The sequence below is a fragment of the Cupressus sempervirens genome, chromosome 10 (genome assembly GCF_028749045.1).
Source record: "Cupressus sempervirens isolate cs-2001-9-10 chromosome 10, ASM2874904v1, whole genome shotgun sequence".
In the NCBI taxonomy this organism is placed as follows: domain Eukaryota; kingdom Viridiplantae; phylum Streptophyta; class Pinopsida; order Cupressales; family Cupressaceae; genus Cupressus; species Cupressus sempervirens.
Window position 1 is genome coordinate 789270867 of NC_143127.1, and position 14519 is coordinate 789285385.

General features: G+C 33.2%; 2 long non-coding RNA genes across 9 annotated transcripts in view; one reads left to right on the forward strand and one right to left on the reverse strand.

Moving 5' to 3' along the window:
- Positions 1–1718: 1718 nt before the first annotated feature.
- LOC149536272 (uncharacterized) overlaps positions 1719–14519 on the reverse strand; it is a 29384-nt gene continuing 16583 nt past the window's right edge. For 3 of the 5 annotated variants that reach the window (XR_016357257.1, XR_016357256.1, XR_016357255.1), the window contains one exon: positions 1719–2292. This is a non-coding gene — a long non-coding RNA (uncharacterized LOC149536272). The remainder of the gene's footprint in view (positions 2293–14519) is intronic. The other 2 variants (XR_016357258.1, XR_016357259.1) reach the window with 1 other exon arrangement.
- Positions 10876–14519, forward strand: part of LOC149536273 (uncharacterized) — a 40965-nt gene continuing 37321 nt past the window's right edge. For 2 of the 4 annotated variants that reach the window (XR_016357254.1, XR_016357252.1), the window contains exons 1-2: positions 10876–11008; positions 11164–11287. This is a non-coding gene — a long non-coding RNA (uncharacterized LOC149536273). Of the gene's footprint in view, positions 11009–11163; positions 11288–12337; positions 12575–14519 lie in introns of all 4 variants that reach the window. The other 2 variants (XR_016357253.1, XR_016357251.1) reach the window with 2 other exon arrangements.

The window sequence follows — 14519 nt, forward strand, 5'->3', positions numbered from 1 at the left end:
TTAAATACCCTGTCAAATCCGCACGTATTTTCCCATAACAAGTGATCATGAAATGACATTGTTAATACTCCATCAAATCTTGCCAGACCTGAACACGTATTGCCTTAAATTTTTCCGCTTATGACTTCAAATGCTTTGGGAAAATATTATGCTGGGACCCACCTTTGAATGGCTCGACAATCTTTGATCTGCATACAAAAATCGTTAGCAGGCAAAGCCAACACTGAACTTGAAGTGTTGTGTGATCGAGCTTCAACATCAACTTTGACTCCAAGTTTACAAAGGTCGACTCAAGAAAACAAAGTGCGCTTATCACATGGCAAGCTAATGAGACCTTGAACCTGAGGTTGAAGTAAACTACAACTTCAACTTCAACTTCAACAAGAAGACTTGGGACCGAAACTTGCTAGGATATGACAAAATTATAAGCTCTAACATACACTTAATTGGTTCCAATGCTAGAAATGATTAAAGTTAATATTGTGATTATTGATGATGGGGATATGAGAAAGCAATACATTATAGCAATGTGAAATAAAATAAATAATTGAAAATCAACTTAAAATACCTAATAGAAAGACATCAAATTGGTAGAAGTCCATACGAGAAATTTCTTAAAAACAGATGTACCTATATCATGATCAACTAGAATAGAATTGGACCTAGAATGTGACAAGTTAAGGTTATGTATGAATATATGGTAAGGCGACCTATAATCGAAACATCTAGAACAATTATAAACATATTCACATCCGCAATTACTGGATCATTATAACCTCATAGATGCAGAATTTGAACGTCACATCATATACGAAATGTCTCAATTCAAGGATAAGATGTGGAGTTCAAAGTGATAGCACCTTCTAGCCTTCATGATAAAATTTAGAATTTCAAACGAATGTAGAAAACACAAAATAAACTCACACATCAACTAAAATTGATCGTCGCCAATTCAACGATCAAATCTGCAACATTCTAACATCCTCAAGAAACATGAATTTTGATGTTCCGATACTCTACCCTTAGTTCGATAAAAATTTCAGAACATAGTGAAGGTCCATACATGTTATCTTTAATTCATCTTTCAAAAAAATTAGTTGTGTTTTGCCCTATAATTTTGGGCATGACAATCCTACAAATTTCCAGCTTTTATAAATGTTCACCAAACCTCAAAACTGATAAAGACCTGGTTATTAATTAGATAACAAGCACAAACGATAAGAAAGAAGCAACACAACAAAGTGTGATGCCAAAACATTATAATGTTAACCTAAACGTGACGAAAGCATTATATCTCTGGTACTAAGCATTTTACTTACGCACCACTGTGTAATTGCTTTATAAGAATTTGCATCCAGCTTGGAAAACGTTTAACACTAATCGTAACATTTTGTACATCCCCATTCACATATGCTCTCGTTTTCACACTTTTTAAAATCATTACCTTGATCACTTTGAATTTTGCTAACCACGTGGAATTATTAACAAGAGTGAGTATGAAAATTTGTTTAAATCATGCCAAAGTTAATGTCCTAAAAGATAATATCGTCAACTTTAAAATACCAGATTTTCTTCTCGAACTCCAAGACAAATGACGGAAAAAAGCAATGGAATGTCATTTAGTGTCCTCTAGAATTTTGTTCAAAGCTATTCGTAAACGTCATGCTTTAGATTTACCTGAAGAAAATACAGAAATAATACTCATGACATCTTTCAAAAGCAAGAAAGAGTTTTTTTTTTTTAAATGCCTATGATTCTTAAATTTTGCTCTTATAATATTTACAAGTTTAGCAGACTCTGAAACAGATGCATATGATTCTTGAAATTTGCTCTTATAATCTTTATCAAGTTTAGGAGACTAAAAACAATCAACTCAATCAACCCACCCAATCCTCATAAAAACAGGCTGCAGACAAACCCCAAACTTGTCACAGATAACATAAGCTCGGGTCAAACCTTGTGATTCCCTTCACAGGTGTTAAAGCTGACTTTATAGTCATAGTAAGACAAATGCTGGATCTAAGGATGGGGAATGCAATTGAGACATCGTCAAAGGCATATGGTCACTCACTCCGTTGTTCAGCATACATACCCTGTAATGGAGCAATTAATTTGACGGCAAACCAAGGATGTATCTAATCCAATCCAATAGCTAGTCCAATTTTCAGATGCGTATTACAATTACCTTCAGAAGTTGAAGGAATCTCCAAAATCGATGGTTGAAGGCTCAACACACCATGTGGGCAATCCCATAGAGACATTGGGCTAACTTGTCTTACAAGGTAGAGTAACCTGCAAATTATGATCGCATGCTGAGGATGTTAGGCTCGCTTTGAGAGTGTCCAAACAAAAGCTTACTTCAAGAAACCATAAAGCTCAATTCAAATGTAGCATTCAGATTCTTTAAGAGAAATGAACTTTTCAGTAGGAATAGCACAGAGAGCTAGACATTCATTTTGTATAGATATTTCAGCAATATTTTTATGAATGACCAATGAACATGAATCTGAACACATCTCAGTAAGTTGGTAGAGACACACCTGCGTCAAACATGATGTAGTAGGAAACTACAGGAAAATTTAATTCCCATTCATACAATCTTAACTTTAAAGAAACATTATCATATTTTAAAATAATTAAGTCAGCATTTCTGCATAATTTTTCCTTTACTGAATTTTTAACATTAAGTTGGTGTTAACGTTGTGCTGATCAGAAGTAGCAATGGCTGATTGCTGCTGAGTGGGATTCAGTTTGTGCACCAAATATTAAGCACTAGAGAAATGCAGATCATGCACTTTTATTCCTTAAAAGCTTTGTCTAAGAAAACTTTTTCTTTGGATGCTAAGGCATATACCGTGAAAAGAGGAAAACATCATTAACTAGGTATATTTAAAGATTTGATACTTGGAAATTTTACGCGTGCCAAAAATCTCATAATACATTTGATACAGTCAAAAGAGGTTATTGTATTTGAGGGCAAAAATACATAATAAATACAACACCCACCAAGTTTAGCCGACATATAGATACAGGAATATTTGGCATGCATATCCATGCACAACAAGGTTGCGCAGGGATGGGGTACTTGGGTTACTTAGGGTACCAGTACAGGTATGGGTACGGCTATTTTTTATAATAGGGGACGGGGGTACTTGGGATATGTCAAACTTTATTTTTAATTATACTTATATATTTATAGAAAATCTGAATTTATGAGTGATGACAATGATTTTTCAAATCAAGAACAGTGATAAAGTTTGCAAATGTAATGTATTGTTTTCAGTTTCAGATTTGTTATATGTTTGTAATAATAATTTATGGTAAATGTTTAGATGCATAACATAGAAGGCAGACTTTAAACATGAACAAGATCATAAATCATATGACAATGACATATTGCAAATGATAAATTTCCGGCTTTAACAGTAAATCATATGACAATGACATTGCAAATGATAAATTTCTGACTTTAAGAGTGATAAAGTTTATTGTTGATCAATATTGTATCAAAGTTTCAAACTCATTAGGTATTGAATTAAGCTTGATAAACAAATAACAGAGAAGGAAAACTTTAAACATGAACAAGATCATAAATCATATGACGATGACATATTGGAAATGATAAACTTATGCTTGAACAGTGATAAAGTTTATTGTTAATCAATATTCTATCAAAGTTTCAAACTGATTCAGTATTGAATTAAGCTTGATAAACAACGAGCTGATACACAAACAAAAAACTGAAAAAAAATAATCAGAAATCTCAATCAAGGTCCTTAGCTATGATACTCTCCACTGAATACCCGGTACTTGGTTACGTGGGTACGAATACAGGGGTGTGGGTACAAGTACCCATGCAACCTTGATGCACAATTACTTACTTAAACATGTATTTACCCCGTCCTTCAGCTATGCATGGGCCTTAATTTGAGAAGCATATGGCTGTGTATGAATTAGAGTTTAGTATTTAATGCTCGTAATTTCCTTACAATCTTTCTCTATCAGTATGCATCCATATATGTACTGTGTATATGTATTTATATATGCATGCATATATGTATATATATGTAAATGTATATATCTAAATAGAAACACTAACATAAATACACACACGTAAACATACACATACACATACACACCCACAAATTCTCACATTATATGTGACCGACTGTGTGCGCCTCTGTGTAGATATATATATGCACCAATTGCCAAGCAAAAGATAGGATGTATATTCATTCTAGACAGCTTGGCATATATATATCTATATATGCATAGATATACACCTATGTTTTACCAATTATATAGTATAGTCATTATAAGACGTTATTCCAGTCTAGATAGCTTGGAGTGCCTGAACACCTTTTTGACAGTTTTTCAGATGTGCCATTGCAACTGCCCTGGCAGACATGCATGCAACAAGGAAGCATAGACAATGCACATAAACTGCTTAAGAGAATGCCTCAAACAAGATGACATCTCATGGAATGTGGTGATTGCACGACATGCACAAAATAGATTTGTAAATAGATCTTTAGAAACTTTCAAGCAAATGCAATTGGCATGTGTACAGCCAAATTCCACAATGTTCCAAGCATCCCCCTGCATGTGCCAAAATGGAAGCTTTAGAATAGAGCATGGGCATCCATCAGAAGCACGAAGAATGCAAATACGCTATGCAAAATGTGGAATGAATATTAACTATTTGGTCAACTGCCTCGAATAAATGTTGCCATATAAAATGCCATCATTGCAAGATATGTTCAAAGTAAAATTATTTAAAAACCCAGATGGATCACAAACAGTACAAAAAAACTATATATATATATACATATATATATATAGCATATGCATACATAATTTGCATCATCATTGTAATAATAATAAGAATCACAAACACTATATATATATGGCATATGCATACATAATTTGCATGTGGACATCATCATCATCATCATTGTAATAATAATAAGAAGAAGAACAACTCATAAGAACTTGATTTGTTATATGGTTTTACTTCTTTCTCAGCCTTTTTTTGGGCACCTTTTTCGTCACAGCAGGTGCATCTGCCCAGTTACTTTCTCTTTTGCTTTCCTTTGGGTTGGCAGCGAGGAAAGTGCAAAATCACATCTATGGAGGAGAAAATGTGCTTCAAATTTATTTATTTTGAAGTTTTTTGTAATTTCATGTCACTGGACTTGAAATTCCCTGTTGTTTTGCAGAAAATAAGCTAGCCTTCATTTTCCTCTACTTTTGCCATGTATTGTGTTTTTTCCCTGTCAATAAAGTGCTTTATTGCACTTCCTCAAACAGTTTTCCTGCCTTCTTTAGTCAAATTTATTGATATCTTGAAATCTTGAGTGCTGAAATTGCCTACAGAGGGCTTCTGTTTTGATGAGTTCAGATACTTTTATAACTTAATACTTGAAAGGGAAAAAGAAACAAGTTTAAAAGTTTTGCTCTTATTGCAGTTCACAGCATTTTCCATCTGAATTCATCAATCTTTACTCAAATTTGCCATTCAAGTGAAAATATTTCCCGAGTTGTCCTCACAGGGTTTGCAGAAAATCCCCTTTTTGTTTGCAGGGCCTTTCCAAACTTTTTTCAGGCACAAACGCTGTGGTCACCATAAAGCCCAATCCTTTGAAAAAAGGACCAAATATTTGAACTCTTCCCGTACAACAGTCAATGACTAGCAAAGCCTCTAACCTATATATATGGACAATAATTTACTGTTTATTAGGGTGGTAAAAGGGTTCCTTATGAAGCATGTTTGGCTCATATTAAATTTTCATCTTTGCCGATGTTGGTCCTAATTTACGGGATATGTGAATTTTGTTACTGCTCTACATGCTGAAGGGCTTGCTGCAAATAATTCCTAGGCTGTTGAGGGTTTTGTCTTTAGACCAAATCAAGTTCTCCTACTGTCCCAAATTGTATAATATCATTATAGTGGCATTGAGGAATGCAACTTGTCTCACTTTGGCAGAACATAAGGATTCTATGTTATGCTGTAAAAGTAAAAACTACGAAAAATATTCCTCAATATTTATGTACCATGTTTCATTTAGTTTTCTGATTTACTTCAGTGTTTATGAGTACTAAAAAGTTTATTTTTCTACAAGGAATAAGAATAGAAAAGAGAACTGTTAGCTGCCCTTTGGTCACACGGGCAACCCTTCACTGTCACCACCTTTTGAGACTCACAGCTATTCATTATTTATGCCCTATGAAAGAATCACAATCATCCTTCATCATTCATATCATTCATGTCTTTCAAAGAGACAACCTTCCATAATTCCCCTAATTTCACTTAGATAGTAGGGGCCCGTCATACAATTTAAATGGCGTAGCTTCTGGATTAACTGATCCTGGTCCTATTGATGAAACCACCCTTTGAAAGAGTTGCAACCCTTCAACAAATCTTCCCATTCCAATCCTCTTTCTTTAATCCTTAGTTCCCATGCTCCCTTCTTTCTTCATTTCCTTCCAATGAACTCTCCCCCCTTTTATATCTTATGTCGAAGGAGACAACTTTATGTATCCTTTGACCTTTTAGTAATTTCATTAACTTGTAATTATATTAAATTATATCTTATTATTATTTATCTATTTGTTTGTTTTTATATTTTAACTATATTATTATTTATTATTTATTCCTATTTCAAAAAGGGGACATTAATTTCATTAACTTGTAATTATATTAAATTATATCTTATTATTATTTACCTATTTGTTTGTTTTTATATTTTAACTATATTATTATTTATTATTTAATCCTATTTCAAAAAGGGGACATTACAATATTGAGGTCAGCACCCTCTCAATGAACTATTTTTTATTCATGACAATGCTATGTACTTACAAAATATTGCCATTAAGATTTTGGTTCTTTTGTTCCCTAGGTATCTTCAACATATTGGGCATCCTCCTCCATCTCCAACTATTTCAATATTTATCTTCAACATATTGGGCCATCCTCCTCCATCTCCAACTATTTCAATATTTATATTGAATTCAATCAAATGACGTTGACGACTTGTTAGCTCTTGTTTCAGTTTAATTGACGGTTCATTCTCATTCAAAAATATTTTTTCCTCATTTCAAATGGTGAAGTTCCTTTTCATCCCAAATCAAGCGAAGATTAGTATTTTTTATTTTACCTGTCAAAATATGTGAGGCCTTGCCCCGACCCTTCGTAGCATAGTTGATACCTTATTATTTTGATACTTATGACTCGATACGTCGAGACACTATCGGATACACTCAACATATTATGTTATGTTATTTCATGTTCTGTGATGTTTTACTTCCAGATATTTGATTTCGTCATTTAATGATTTATGAATATATATATATATATATATATATATATATATATATATATATATATATATATATATTGATGAAGTTATATATATATATATATATATATATATATATATATATATATATATATATATATTGATGAAGTAAGTGAATGCAAAATTAACATTTTGATTATGAAATTTTAATGATTGAGAATATGAATAGAACGAGAGAAACCCTGAATAATTGAAAGATGTATGTTTTAATTTATGTGATTTCCCTTATACGTATTTACATATATGCATGTGATTTTCTAGAGCTACTGATGTGTGCAATGAGTGTGTAGGGTATTTTAGCCGAGGAACTTAATGGGGAAACGAAACTGAACCCTTTGTGCCATTGTGGAAACCCCGTTGTTCGTGTCTTAATTGTATTGTGAGATGTATGAATGTATCTTTCTGTAATTTAGTAAATGTTAATGTTTCGTAGTAGTATTTTTATAGTGTCGCTTGACACTCATGAATTGTTTATGCATTTCAGCATACTAGTTAGGGTTAACTGTGTAACCTTTGAACCTAAGTCGAACTAAGTTAGTGTCCTTTTTGCTTATTTGTTTTTAATCGAGTTTAGTTACCCCTAATCCGGATTAGTGCTTAATCTACATTTTGGAGTTGTCAGATAGTCTTAAAAATTCCTAACTTTTGTTTGGTCCCAAATCAATTCCTAAAGCCTTAAATCATGAAATCTTAATATCCAAGGGGTATGGGTATGGGTTGGGGGCATTTTCCACCCCCTTAGCCCTTTTTGTTGACTTTTATGGTCACTCAAAAAGTCTATTTTTGCCTTAGTGCGAAAATTGAAAGTTGTTACCATGGGTTGAATAACCTCAACTCCACTTAGAGGTTAACCTTAGGTTTGGTTGAGTTAGAAACCTCTAGATTTTTCGGCAAGTGGGGGAAGTTATTGCCCTTTTTAGGTGGTTGAGTTTGGATCTTATTTAGAGGTTTCTTTTTTTAGTAGTTTTGGTTGTTACCCAATCTCTACTTTTAGAGAGAGGACTTGAAAAGTTGAAGGCAAGGAAGGAAAAAATCTTCTCAACTTGTTCATTTTACCATAACCTTTTGTGAAGGTAGGAGTTCTTCATCTCCTTTGTTCATGTTGTTTATGTTGTTCATGATTGCTCATGTTGTTTCATGCTTGGTTCATGCTTATGTTATTGTGGTGTTCATTGGTATGCTTGTATGTATGTTGGGTATGCTTGGGAAAGATTGAAATCATGTTTTCTTCAATGTTTTTCCTTCATGTTTTGTTTGAATTTCAAAGTTTTCTTGTATGGTTGTTTTGGCATTACTCACCCTCGGATAGGGCAGAAGTGGCCAATTTCGGAAAAGGTCTTCAGTTGGACTCCAACAGTGTAGAGACGAAAAGAGAGAGAGAGGGTAGGGTGTTATGGGCCCCTACCTGTCAGCACAAACCACGTATGAGTTTTGGCATGTAAGAATGGAAGAACGAAAGTTCTTGAGTTATAGCCCCGATTGGGCACCTATTTTGGTGGTGTCTTACATCTCCTGTTGGAAAAATCCACCTTTCCCTAGTTTTGATTCAATGTTGAATCCTATTGTGTTTGTTCCTTGTTATGTTTGTTTGTCACCTAATCAGTTTACGTTCCCTCCACGATCTCAGCAATGTATTACAAAAAATGAAATGGGTCCCTTGTTAAAGGCCATGAAGGAAATTCAATTTGATTGTTGAAATTTCGAGATTGAAATCCCGTGTAAATTGTATTTAAAACTTTTGTTGTAGTGGCAACGATGTCGGGTTTTCTTACTGATTCTTTCCCATTGGAGCCTTTGAATCAAGTTGTCAATAAAAAAATAGTGTTTGAGTGATAATCATTCTTATGAGGTTTTCGTATTCTCTTTTCAATGATAGGAATGAATATCAAAATAAGATAGAATGATGATGTTCAATTTTGCGAATTTTAAGTGCAAATATGTTAAGGCAATTTAACAAATAAGTAAATAAATGATATTATGTTATGTATCGAATGTTGATTCAATTTCGTAGTAATAGGAAAAGGATAAATCTTGCAATGTTGTTTAAAGAAGTTTAAAGAAGTTATTCAATTTCTTGGCTTAAATATGTTTTAGCAAAATTCAATAGTATAAAAAAAATATACCCTATACCCTCCCTTGAATAATAGATAAATTTTGGAATTCATACTTAGATAAATATATATATATTTATGCCTTTTGTTCTTAAAACTTCAACACTTAGAAAAATATGACAAAAATAATAATAATACACTCCTAGAGAATTAAAACATTTGTAGAAACAGAGAATATTCTCTGTTGATCCTTTATTTCAAATTTAAATTCAAAAAGAAATAATCAATAAAATAAATACTAATAACTAAAGAAACATAATTCAAATTTCTTATATCCTATCTTATCCTATGTCTCACCTATAAATCTTTTTACATAACTACCCCTTTTCCTAGAACCCATCTGCCCTCTTTCTTTTGCATTTTTAACTTGGTCATTAATGAGAGAAGTGCCATCATAACATGGCTGACGTCATTTCCCCCTTGTCTCAGCATCGTGGTCGTTGCATGTTTTGAGGAAAGTGACTGCTTAAAGTTGCATTAAGTCAAAACCTTCACATTCACTAATCACCATGGAAGGAGGTGCTGATTTGATGACCTGTCCTTGTACTGCCCACGTACCTTGGCCACGTCTGCTTGGGCTGTGTTTTGTAGACCTTGGTCTGCGTGAGGGAGTTTGGGAATCTGCCCCAGGCTTGTTGGAGAGGGGGTATAGGGGTGGGTATGGTAGGTGGGGAAGGGAATCCACTTGCCAAGTGGATTAGTTTAGTATTGTTTTGTCATTTTAGATAGTGAATGTTAATAAAGTTTAGATTAGTAGGTAGTTTATATTAAAAGTTTTTAGATTGTAGATTAGTTAGAAATTAGTTTTAGTTTATATGATAGTTTTCTAATTTTATTTTAGGTTAGTAATGTTAAGGGGTTAGTAGAGTGTAATTAGTGTGTTAATGGTTATATGATAGTTTTTGTTTAAAGTTATTTGTTTTTAAATAAAGTTTAATTGTTAATTATAGTAGATTATTATTTAAGTTAGTGGTGTTAATGTTTTTATTTAAATATTTAGTTGTTTAATTTTAGTTATATTATTATCTTTATTAAAAATGTTTGTTTATGAATCATAGATGAAATTTTATGAGAAACATTACTTTAGTGAGTGTGCTCTTTTATTTAAGATTTCGAATAATTAGTTTGATATTATTTAATTGAACATTCTAATCAATTAGTTACAATTAGTTATAATGTTAATTGATATTTTGCCTAATAAATTTATTATTGATCAAAGTTAATAAGACTTAAATTTATTGTAAATTATGTTCTACTATTGTTATAAGGATGCAATGTCTAAAGAGTAATTAAAAATTATAAAGTGTGTGGGCCTTTTAATTAATTGAAATTAGTTTGTTAATTTAATTAATTGATTTAAAATAAACACAAATCGTGTGTTTTTGCCCCGTATTCGTGTGTTTTTGCCCTCGTATTTTGGGCATGACAGAATATTAGGCTAGTGGGAAATATTTTGGATGTAGTTGACGTCTCCAGTCTTGGAAGCAATTGGTGCTGTATGATTCTCTTTTTATCGATATGAGAAATCTCAACAAGGTAACTGATTCTTTCAATAAGGAACGTTAAGTTTCTTTTATATGTGGTTATGCAAAACTGAAATTCATAAGATGTCTTTAATTAGTTCTTGCTCAATGTCGTTTCTTTTATATGCGGTTATGCAAAACTGAATTTCATTAGATGTTTTTATTTAGGTCTTGCTCAATATCTTTTCAATAACATTAGATGACTTGAACATGTCCTCATTAATGAAAGCTACACTGGGCATCAGAAGTTCAATGTCATTGGCTAGATTGTTTTGGCCATCTGCGCTTTAAGGTGATTCTCGTCTTTGACATATTCGTTTTTCCTATCTACTGAAGTTTTGCACGTGAAATTGACTTTTTTTATTATTTAAGTTTTACATGCTCTACCACTAGTATACTGACTGCTTTTTAATTTTATGCTCAGGCGAAAAGCCCATGTAATGTAGGTATTAGCCTTGACATTTAATGTGCAACAATTGGCTTTGAGATATTGTGTGCACGGAATATTACTCCTATAAGGTGTTCTAGATTGAACAACATAAAACAACTCAAACTGAGACAATTGAGCATCAAGTGTTCCTATCTACACAAGCATTTAACACATGTATACACTAATGCTTAAAAGTTAAACCAAGTGCTTCATCCACTAAATCCCTAAAACAAGTTCAAAAAGAAAGTGCATCCACTACATCTCTAAAACAAGCTCCAACATACATCTGTCTCTCTTGTTTTAAGTTGCCATATACTGTTCAAAAGTTGAAAATCAGCCATATAGACAATCAAAATGTAAGCTAGTCTCACTTGGAACCGAACAACTTCAGACAGTTGAAACATTCCCCCTTTTGCCTTTAGACAAATTTCAACTTGCAACCATTATTTTCATTTAAAAGGCTCCGAAAATCTTGTATCAAACTCAAGAATCTACTAGCTCTAGAACCCCCATATTTACAGATCTGCATTAGCAACTTCTTTAATAGATCTTCGCAGTACTTTTCCTGCAAACTCTGCCTAAACTTTTCTCATCAGCATTGCTGAGAACGTGACACAATTTGAGCAGAATCTTCAAATAAGTCACATGCACTGCCAGACCACTTTTGTTGTGTTTTATTTCAATTCTAAAACAATTCTATTGTTTAATGAAAGCATTGGTTATGTGGTTTTATTTGTGGCTGTTTTCATATACAATATTATTGCGATACCTAGTATTAGATACTTTATTTGTTTCTTCACATGGACATGTTTTGAATTGTGAAATGAATTTTACATTCATTTGGTGGTGTAAAAATTTTGTTTATTTTGTTTTCATTGCTCTTGAGGTTTTTTTGTGAAACTTTCCTGGCAGAATCGTTTAGTATTGAAAGTATAGCAGCTACTGCTGATGCTGTAAATGCAATGGATGCCCAAGCTATTTCATGCGGCAAGAATAAAAGAGATGAGATCATCTTCATATGTTAAAAAATTGATGCATCTTTCACGAAGCTCATATATCATACAGTAAATTTCTTCCTGAAGATGAATTAGAAGTGTGATCTGAAAAATCGATGTAAAAAAGCGCACATAGTCAAATCCAAGAATAGCAGTAAGTACTTTTCTTCACAATTTCATAACATTCTACAGGCTGTCATAGTTTCACGACCACAAATTAAAATACAAAGGATTTTTGCGGCACAAATGACTAATTTTTTCAAGATTATGTTGCATAACTGAAACAGCTTGATTTTCCACATGGATAAATTCTCCACATGGTTGGTTACTCAATTAGGTCTCTATTCCAATTCGGCACCAATACACTTTTGATATTATTGTATTATTTCCTGAAACCACATGACTGTTACTTTAACAGAAAAAGGGGTGTCACAATTTAGAGATCATCTCTACGCAGTCTGTTGGATAAGATTAAAGGGTCAGCAGACTGCACCATAGGCAAACTTTAGCCTCATCAACATCAAAATAAGTATGTTCTTTCTTTCTTTCTTTCAAAGACAAATATAGGAGTGCCACATTGGATAGAACATCTTCTCACAGAAGAATTCAAGGGTGACAAGTGTCTATTTTATTACAAATTAATTGGTTACTAACAATGATCAATAGATCATTATATACAAAAGAATAAACGATTGTCAAGAATAGAAACATTCTATTCTAACAAACACCTAACTAAAAGCTAACTAAATATTAGAAACATTCTAATCTTTACAATAGATTATAAATAGATAACCATTAAATAATAACAGATGATAACAGAGGCTAACTATTACCGTAATACCCTCCCTTAATGGTTAACCTATCCACGACATCAAGCTGTCCTCTGAATTTGAGAGACTTATCAAGACCAATGGGCTTGGTGAGAATCTTTGTAGTCTTATCCACTGTAGGAACATACTGCAAGTCTATTTTCATATCTTCAACCAGCTGTCATATGTAGTGACAATGACCATCCACATGCTTGGTTTGTTCATGGAAGATTGGATTTCATGCTAATTTGATAACACCTTCGTTATCAATAAAGTGGTTGGTCCTTTTAGTGACATCTACACATCCCCAAGCATCCGACAAAGCCAAACAACTTCACAACCTGTCTTAATTGTCCCTCTATATTCAGCCTCTATAGAGGAGAGAGAAATTGTTTGCTGCTTCTTACTGGTACATGTGATGGCACCGAATCTCAAACTGAACACATATCCAAAAGTTGACTTTTTATCGACAACAGAACCTGCCCAACTTGAATCTATGAACCGAGTCTAGGATTAAAACTCTGAGAGTAAAGAAGTCCATAATCTATAGTGTCTTTCACATAACGAAACACGTGCTTTGTTGCCATCCAATGATCAGCCTTAGGAGCTGTCATAAAACGTGAGATGTAGCTAAATGCGAAGTTGATATCAAGTCTAGTAGTAGATAGCTAGATGAGGTTGCCTACTCATTATCTCTGTGTAGTATCATCAACTGGAGGAGAATCAGACTTAGCTGATAACTTCAGACCTTTCTCAATGGGTGTGGACAAAGGATTGCAATCCTACACAGGAAATTCGTCTAATAGAGCCTTGGCATATTTGGACTGAGAAATGAAGAAGATTGTTGCCGAATCTCAACACCTAGGCAATAATGCATAGTCAATCATATCAAAAGACTAGCATTAACTTTGTTTAATTCACTGAATCAAAGACATCAAATTGCTAATGATGATCAAATCATCCACATAAATGATCAAAAGGATGATGTCATTATCAGTAGTCTTGATGTACAAACTTGAGTCTAAAGAACTCCTCTAGAAGCCTTGATGACCAAGGTACTCATCAATTTACATCTACCATCCCCTAGGAGCCTACTTCAAATCATAGATAGCTTTCATTGACCTGAGAACCTAATGTTCTTTACAAGCAATCTTGAAACCAAGAGGCTACGTTATGAAGACCTCTGCTTGTAGGTCACTGTTCAAAAAAACACTTTTAACATCCATCTAATGGACCTTCCAGCCAAATTATGTTGACATGGTTAGGACTAATTTGATAGTGCTCATCTTT